At 49.0% G+C, this 9355-nt stretch overlaps 1 long non-coding RNA gene across 1 annotated transcript in view; it reads right to left on the reverse strand.

Moving 5' to 3' along the window:
* Nucleotides 1–9355, reverse strand: part of LOC110295368 — a 19220-nt gene that overhangs the window by 7728 nt on the left and 2137 nt on the right. The window contains exon 2 of the long non-coding RNA XR_002378053.2: nt 6144–6355. This is a non-coding gene — a long non-coding RNA (uncharacterized LOC110295368). The remainder of the gene's footprint in view (nt 1–6143; nt 6356–9355) is intronic.

Consider the following 9355-nt stretch of genomic DNA (forward strand, 5'->3'; position numbering starts at 1 on the left):
CTGTCCTGGAACTCACTTTGTAGACCAGGCTGGCCTCAAACTCAGAAATCCACCTGCCTCTGCCTCCCAAGTGCTGGGATTAAAGGCGTGTGCCACCACCACTGCCCGGCCACCCAGCCATCCTCCCTTCTTAAGGACTTCTTACCATCATTTTCTGGTCACACTTGAATGTTGTGCCACTTGTCTGCAGGGTCTGTGGCTTCCCCAGTCACCAGGGGTGGGTGGAGATCCCTGATTAAAATAAGGGGAGGCCAACGGTACCCCAGTAGGAGCAAGCCGCAGGTATAGGGGGTTTCTGTCCTGCAGTGTGGCTCCAGCTACTTTACAGAGTAAGAGAAGGATCCCATTCTGTCCTCCATCAACTTTGTTGCTGCGGTTGGAAGGAACTTGGTCCATCTCACTGGAGTGACAAGTATTGTTAATGGAGGTCCAGTACCCGGCACAGGTGCTTCTTGGAGCACATCTGACATACAACAGGTACCTTGATGTCATGTGGCCAGCAGTCGAGGACCCTTAAGGCCAGACCTTCCTCATCAAGGATGCCAACCGGAGTCATCACCTTTCCTTTCTTGATGTTTCTGGTGAAGCCTGAGGCAGCCCAGCTCTGGGCTCCTGGTGGCCTCTGGGCAGGAGCAGCCTACCATTGCAAGACCTGAGCTGTGGGAGGAGGGGCAGATGTGTTTTCTGATCCATGAAGGGAAACCAAACAAAAGGACAAGGAGAAAGTCACCCATGTCCTACTTCCTCAGAGCTTGGCAGATAAACGTAGCTGTCCCTAAGGGGGTCAAATGCTGCACAGGCATCCAGGACCCCCAATTCCCACTGCAGATTGTACTCCTAAGTTCCAGGCTCCAATAAGCTCTGCAGCACCTCCCATTACAGGTCACCGATTGTCTAGAACCTTCTGTTAGTTTATTTGCAAATCCATGAAGTTCCTTTTGTGTCTGAGTGATTTTTTTTTTTTCCAAACTCACCAGTGAGAGTAAGCCTGCCAGAGGTGGATGGAACTTCCCAGGATTCCTGGTCTGTCCCGACCAGCCTTCTGACTAATGTGATGTGTGCCACAGGTCAGTTGATGGAAAGATTTTTGCTGTTGTTTCGGTTTGCGTTTAAAAGGAAAATTTCCAAAGAACTTTGGGTTGAGTGGGCATGGGCGTGCCAGAGGCAGACGCCAAGGGTCCTCCTCTGCCACTTGCCATCTTAGTTTTTGAGACAGGCTTCTCCATACCCAGAGCTCACGGATTTGCCAAGACGAGGTGGCCATCAGCTCCCAGCCCCTTCCCAGAGACGTCTTGGGAAAGACATGTGTTCTTGCACCACAGGAGGCTGATGGATATATTGATGTCCCTGGGGACTGACTGACAGGTTGCTTCTGTAGAAGAACATCGGGACATCTGCTGGAACGAGTTCCTGGTGGCCCGGTGACCACAGTGCTGAGGAGACGAGGCTGACTTTAAACCTCAGACAACTTGAGATTTGTAAAGCTGTGGACAGACTTCTGAAGCTCTTCCCTGTGCCCAATACGCCTGAGGTTAGCCGAGGGGACAGGAACCAGGCCACACCTTCCTTTCCACTTTGGAAAAGTCAGGAGTCTGGTTCAGGTTCAAGAACAATATTAAGACAGCAGTCAGCCAGAGGGGCATTTAAGGCTGGCAGAGAGAAGGTGCGGGGTCAACCCCTAGGTCACCTGAGGTCATGGCTGTGGCTGATGTCAACCCAACTTCTGTTCTCATGCCTCAGTTTTCTGAGTTTTGCCTCCACTCCATCGCTGGTATTTCCCTTCAATTTATTTACTGTTCAAAGAACCCTCATTTTCCATATTTGACTTTAACTTGTCAGTCTGAAATGTGATCCTTCCTCTATTCCGTGTTTCTTTCTGTGATGTGTATATGTGTGCTCTTGTGTTCATATGTGCACAGGTACGCATGTGTGAGTGTTCGTATATGTGTGTGTATGTGCATGCCTGTATGTGTGTGTTCATAGATGTACAGGTACATCTACACAGGTGCACACGTGTTTATCTCTGTCCATGAGTGTTCCTGTATGCTCATATGAGTGGATGTGTGTGTTCATATATACTCAGGTGTTTGTATACATGTGTGTGTTCCTATGTGTGCAAGTGCATGTGTATGTGCATTGTGTATGTGCATGTGTATATGCATATTCATATGTCTTCAGGTGTGTGTGCAGGTTTGTGTATGTGGTGTGTTCATATGTGTGTATGTATGTGGGTATGTTCATATGTGTGCATGTGCGCATAGGTATGTTCGTATTTGTATATGTGTGTATGTGTGTGTACGACTTCCAGCATATTAACTTGGCACTCAGGAAATCTTGGGAGCATTTGGATTAAAGGTGTTTGGTCTGTAGTGAGCCCGGTATCATGGCTTCGGGGTCTGACTTGGTGGTGAGGATAATGGCGTTCCTCTTCCTCTATCATGCCCCTGCCCCTGTTAGATCTCTCTGGTCCTTCTGGCAGGAGTGCTCACTGCCATCTCTTTGGCCTGGCATCCTCACCACACCTTCCTCAACGGTGGTTCCAGACGTGGCTGTGCTCTCCTTACCTCCTCCTCTCTGTTGTTAGGTCAAAGGTCAGAAGAACACGGAGGCCGCTATGGGTTTGCCATATTGGGAGGGGGAGGGGAGGAAGCCAGCCTAGAAAACTAGATTCCTGTTCCTTACTTAAAGCCCTCAGGTAGCCACCTGTTGGGACAGATGAGGGGTCCCCTGTCCCTGGGGTGCTGGTAGGTGTTCGACACTGTTGAAGCAACCTCACAGTCTGTGAAAATCAGTTACATGTTCCTTCTGTGAGCACCTGCCCCGGCTGATGCTCAGATAAGAAAAAACCCAGTGGGGGCGGGGCAGCTGTTAGATGCTCTCTTGCTGCCCTGGCTGCCTCCATCAAAAGCACTGTCAGTCACACCGCTCACCATGACTACCCTTATGCCGGCATCAGCCATCCTGAACACTCCATGCTACCCTGGGGAAGCTGCACAGCGACCCCAGCTGCTTGCTCCAGCTCCATCAGGCAGGGCCCCAGCCAGGCCTGTTTCAGTTGGCACTGGGCTCTTTGCTATCACAAACCTCTGTGAACTCTCCATGACCCTCCACCTAGAGCAGAGAGGAGCAGCCTGGTGGCCCAGCAGAGGGACGCATGGGGAAGAGAAGCAAGCTGTGATAGGTGCAAACATGAACCTTCATTTGCATGTGAGGCCTGCTGTGATTGGTGGAAACACCTATGGAAGCAGCTGTCTGGCTCAGAGAGCCAATGGACTGAGGGTGGGGCGGGGCATAGACAGTAGAGCACAATGACAGTAGCTGTGACTCAGAACAGCCAACACGCTGAGGTGCAGAAGGTTCAGTCGCTATCTGCTTTGATGTTGACAACTGAAGCAAAGCCACATGAGTGAAGAGGCCTCGTTATGGCCCAGCAGCCAGAGGAGGAACCAGAGAGTGCCAGCCTTGAAGGACAGCATGAGACAGAGCTTGAAGAGGCAGGCGGCAGAGGCAGAGCTGAGTGGTCCACAGGCTACAGAGGGCTCAGGCAGGTAGCTTCAGTGACTGACCGACTTAAGTACTGTCAAGAACTGAGGAATTCTCAAACCCTGGCCTACCTGGAAGCTGATGCCAGTCAGTGTTTAACCCTGACCACCAGGGCCCCGTGGGGCTACACTTGTAGAGCAAATACCAGAGGCATGCACTAGGGGGTGCCTCTTCCTGTGGCTGCTGCTGACTATGCTGTACAAACAGAGGAATACAAAAGCTGCCAAGACCAGCCCTAAAGGAGAGGCTCATCCCCTGCCCACCACAGAGCAAAAGGACACTGTCCAGCTGGCTGGCGACTCTGCCCACCGAGGACTCTGGAGCACAAGACTATAAATAGTTCCACCCACTCTCATGCCACCTACTCCGACACATGATGTACCTAGGTGAGAGTCACCTGCTAAGGCTGGGAGGCCAACAACACAAGTGACAACTTACAAGGGAGCTGAGTCTCAGAAGCCGTTGCTATGGCAGATTTAACCCCCTTGCTACCGGATCGAGAGAGGTTCTCCAGGGGAACTTGGTGGGCAGGAATGCTCCACGTGCGGGCCATGATGTGTATGCTTTAGCCACAGCAGACACAGCACCTCAGACGTGTCTGGCAGGATGTGTGGAGGTGGCATGTAAAGACCTCACTGGTTTTTGGTTGACTTTTACTGTTGCTATGACAAAACACCCTGACCAAGGGGTCTAGAATTACTCAGGGGTTGAAAGCACTTTCTGCTCTTCCAGGGGACCTGAGTTTGCGCCCTAGCACCCCTGCGGAGGGGCCGCACAGGAGAGGAGGTGCTTTAGGAGACCAGAATAGAGCAGTATGCATTCTTGGTTCCTGAGCCATCTTTCCAGCCCCTGGGTACTAGGATTTTTAAACAAACAAACAAAAAAAAGGACTGATTAAACAGCCTCTTGAATGGTTTGTGTTCCCTAAGTGCTCATAAGAGAGACCCGTGAAGTGTGTGTAGTTCAAATACCATTGATAGCTGTTGGTGGGCAGACTTAGTGAAACCCCAGCTCTTGCCACATCCCAGCTAGGGAGCCTCGGGCAAGACGCTTCCCAGCTTCACCAGGCTTTTATCAGACATCTGAAAAAATGAATATTAAAAAAAATTATAGGGCTGGAAGGCTGCAACTCTCAGGACCTGTGTTCAGACCCCAGCAACCATCTTCTGGTTTAACACTAGCATAGGGAGGATGTTAAGAGCATCCTGGCCCATGGCGGACATTGTCTCAAAGGATGTGGGTACCAGATGACACCTGAGGCAGTCTTCTTGCTTTCGTATATGTGCAAGCTTGAACACATGCATGTGTGAGCATGCACACACACACATACACTCACATGCACACACACATACACAGACACACAGACAAACACACATACACGATTTGTGAAAGATGAGGATGTGTGTCTATGGTCCCAAGTACTGGGGAGGCTGAGGCCAGGAGTTCAAGGTTAGCCTAAACAACACAACTAGGCTCTGTCTCAATCAAAAATAAACCCCTAGAGACAGCTAGCTCCCTTAGGAAGGGCAGCTGGTGTGGAGACTGGATACAAAGCCAGGCATCAGTCAGGTGCACCGTAAGCACTGATCTAATCCAACTGTTCGTCCACCGCAGGTCTGGCATCGGGGTCAGAGCATGTGGTCCTCTTTGGGCCATTGCACATTTTGCTGAAGAGGTTCTAGGTAACTCAGGAAGGGGCTGAATGATTCTATAACACAGTGGGGAGGGTTGGGGGCCCCATGTCACAGACGTGCCACTGTCCCTTTCTACAGAGCAGAGTTTCAATCTCTCTATGTTGTCCTCTTAAGTTCCTTGTCTCAGCTGGCACTGGCTTCTCTCTGGCTCACTACCCCCAGTCTCACTTCTGAATCAGACCAATCTTGGTCTACCTTCCTCGGAACCAGTCTTTTCTGGGAGCAGAAAACCCTCATCAACCCAGTACCTCTTAGACATGGGTAAAATACAACTGCTTCATGCGAACATACGGCCCACCCTTGGCTTTTTCCCAGCTTAGGCAGAGGTACGTGACTCCAACTCTGGTTAATAGGGATATGAGGAGAATTTCCCTGGGGGACTTCTGGGAAAGAGTCTATAACTCTAGAAAGAGATGGATCCTTTTGACTATGGGCTATATGTGGATGTTTGTCCGAAGCAGTGGCTGCCATGTCGAGACCACAAGGCAGGCATGGAGACCACAGTGCAGACTGATAGAAAGTACATGGATCCCTGATGTCCTCAGTGAGGCGGGCATGTACGTAGCCGACCCTGATATTGCTCATGTACTTCTGAAGCCTTGCTCAGGAGAGGACAAGGTCTAACATGGGTGCTTTGGGGCTGTGCTTTCTTATTTTCGAGCAAGCCTTCTGGGGGCACATTCTCGATGGTTCCATTTCCAGCTGCGCAGAATGTAGTAATAAATATTTTAAAAATCCCCGGCATGGGGTTTCTCCCGCATTAGACCATTTATGTTCCTAGATGAAAGACACACACAGCCCTTATATTTTTAAATATGCCTTTAAGAAGCACAATAGCTGGGCAGCTGTCCACCCTCCATGCTGTTAGAATCTACTTTCCTATCCGTAACCCAAGTTATTACTTACCGTGTTTCATCTGGGCTGCTCTTAGCTCCAATTGGCCAACCCTCATGGCCTTGATTTTTATGGCTCAGCTAACTCATGGTGGCCTTCCTTTCTCCTTTCCTATGAGTTCTTCTTCTATCCCGTTGTGGCTTCTCTTTCTCTCCTTTCCTTGTGGTTTCCTCTTCCTCTCTGCTTGCCCCCTTCTAGCCCCCCAGAGGGCACATAGACAGTATCTAAATTAATAAAATCAGTAATGAAAAAGGAGACATAACAACGAAATATATCTTGAAATAATTATTCTGTTTGTTGAATATTAACAGTTGAAATGTTAAAATCATGTTCTACAAAAAAGAATGTGATAGTCTTGGAAAGAGATTGGTATGGCATGTTAATTGAATTTAAAGAAAAATGTATAAGTGTCAAGTGGCTTGTAACTCTTCCAGGGCTACCTAAAAGTGGCAGACTATAGTAGTGCCTATGTAATTCTCCAACCCCTGCCTCTCTTAGGCTTTCTTCTTGCTGACAGTTTATATTTACGATAATAACTTCTCTAAATGTGGATGGAGTTTTAAAATTAATCTTTGTAATTAGTGCCGATGAGTAGATTGGTAGATGGATAGATGAATGGATGGATAGATGCAAGTTACTTTGTAAATGAAAAGTCTGATCCATATACTGACATTCTCATTTTGCACATAGACTAGAGACTGCCAGTCACTCCTCACCATTGGTATAGAACATTGTATAGTATTTACTAGGATAACTACTGGTAAATATAGATCAATATAAATTATATTAAATATTTTCTTCCAAATATGAAAATCTTTGTTATGAAATATTTATGCACGTGTTTGTTATATTCTTAGAATGCTGATAAATTGGGTAACGTAATAAAATTAAATCTATGTAAAAAAAAAATCCCCTGTCTAGGGAATGGTGCTGCCCACAGGGGACTGGGTCTTCCCTTATCATTAACATAATCAGGATAATCCCACTGATATGTACTCACAGGCCAACCTGATCCAGATAATCCCACATTGAGACTCTCTTCCCAGACATCTAGGTTGTTTGTGTCAAGTTGGCAACTAAAATGAACCCTCATACCACGCTAGGACACCATCACGCCATGTTGTGTCATGCTCCAGCAGTTAACTTATATTTCTGCTCTGGCTCCAAAGCACTCTTCCGGAGTAATGGCTTCATCCTGTTCACTGTGTGTCCTGTACTCATTGTTCCACAATGCCTCACCTGGCTCTCAGTGACACCAGTTAAAAGGATGAACATCGCTGGGCAGTGGTGGTGCACGCCTTTAATCCCAGCACTTGGGAGGCAGAGGCAGGTGGATTTCTGATTTTGAGGCCAGCCTGGTCTATAGAGTGAGTTCTGGGACAGCCAGGGCTATACAGAGAAACCTATCTTAGAAAACAAAAACAAAAAAAAACAAAACAAAACAAAAAAAAAGGATGAACAAAAACTCAGAAAGCAAAGGACAATGGTTCTCTCCCATCACAAACCCCACAGGGTCTGTCCTGATGTCACCAGCTGGCACAGATGGTTGGTGGGTCATCCAAGCCCAGCTGGTGTTGGAAGCCCTGCAGCCCTCTTGTGGGGCACATATCCATTCTTTTTGTCCTAGCTTGTGGACCACCAACTACCTTAAATCTTGTGTGGGATGGTGAGGTCAGATCTACTGGGGCCATCCTCATCTGTGAACGGTGGCATCCTTACTGTAGCTGCCTCCTGACAATGACGGGTACAGAGAGGTGGATGCTGTCATGGTTGTTTTTATAAGCTGAGTGTTCCTGGGGATGCTTTTCAGCGGCAGGATCATCCTTATAAATGACAGAAGCCCTTTGTGGGCCCCGGCCTGGGTGGGTTGCCCTGCTCCCTTCCACTCCCCAGATGCCTCTTTGCCTCAGCAAGCCTGCACTATCTTCTCTGCTTGGCTCTTTGCAAATGAACCAAGCCACCACTGAGGCCGCTCAGCTGGCAAATCCAGGCCCTGGTCCAAAGTGCATCTACTCTGTGTTGCTCAGCAACTCTCCCCAGTTTTCACTTCACGCTGAGCCGTCCCCGAGTCCCTGAGACTCGAGACAGGTCTCCCACCTGCCCTGAAGGCTGCACCATGCAACTCCATCTCTGCTTTGGGGCCAGACGAAGCTCCCAGGGGTTTCTCAGAAACTGCTTTGAAATCCAGCCCGGATCGCTAGTCTGGCTTGAGTGGTGTTCAACTTTCAACGTTCTGGGGCAAATTTGGATTTAATTAATTTCTCCAGCATTCCAAAGTCGAGTGATACTTTTTAGTTTTTGCTCTTTCCTGGCCCGAAGCCTCACACCACACTGGTGGAAAAACTGAAGGGCTGGGGGGAAAGAATGCTTTCTCCTAAGAATTCACATAAAATGGATGGGAACTGTTACTTTGAGGGGAAGTGATGGGTTTCTGAGCATGCGCACAGACTCAAGGGCTCCTCTGGCAATCCTTATGTGAGTTTGGGGGACTTCTGAGTCTACAGTAGGGTTTTGCCCTGTCATCTGGTGCGACTGAGGCTGGCGATGGCCTTGCAGGGTCAAGTGCGCATGCACCATTGTCTTTGTGCTACGCAGTAACCCAATCGGGCGAGCTGAGCGCGTGGCTGCACTCTGTGACTGTGTCTGGTGTGCGCGATCGTGTCAAACTGATTTTACTTTTCTTGCTGTTTTTGGCACCGCCGGGGATGGAAGCCTGGGCCCTCACACGCGTTCCGTAAGCGCTCCACCGCAGAGCCACACCCCCACCTCTTTGTGTTACTTTTTTTAATTTTGAGTCAGGGCCTCATTAAATTGCTCCAGCTGGCCCTGGGCTCACTCCATAGCCGAAGCCGGTCTTTGAACTCATGACCCTTCTGCCTTAAGGCTCTTAAGTAGCTGGGATGGCAGGCTCTAGGCCAAGTCGAAAACAATATGATTTTTAAATCTGGTCGTACCGGAAGTCTGAGGTTGAAGAGAATGTGCGCGGTTAGGAGTGGCTCGGTGGATGAGAGCACTTGCCACCGAGTCTGATGTCCCTAGTTCTGTCCTCCAGACCCCACATGGTGGATGGAGAGAGAGAACTGAGACTCCTGCAGCTTGTCCTGTGGGCTCCACACTTATATCATGGTAGGTGTGTGCTCTATCTACCCCCAAGTAAGTGTAATAGTTTTTCAGAAGAGGACTGGGAGCAGGGCGTGGTGGCGCACGCCTTTAATCCCAGCACT

Source organism: Mus caroli, chromosome 5, assembly GCF_900094665.2.
Source record: "Mus caroli chromosome 5, CAROLI_EIJ_v1.1, whole genome shotgun sequence".
NCBI classification, from domain to species: Eukaryota; Metazoa; Chordata; class Mammalia; order Rodentia; family Muridae; genus Mus; species Mus caroli.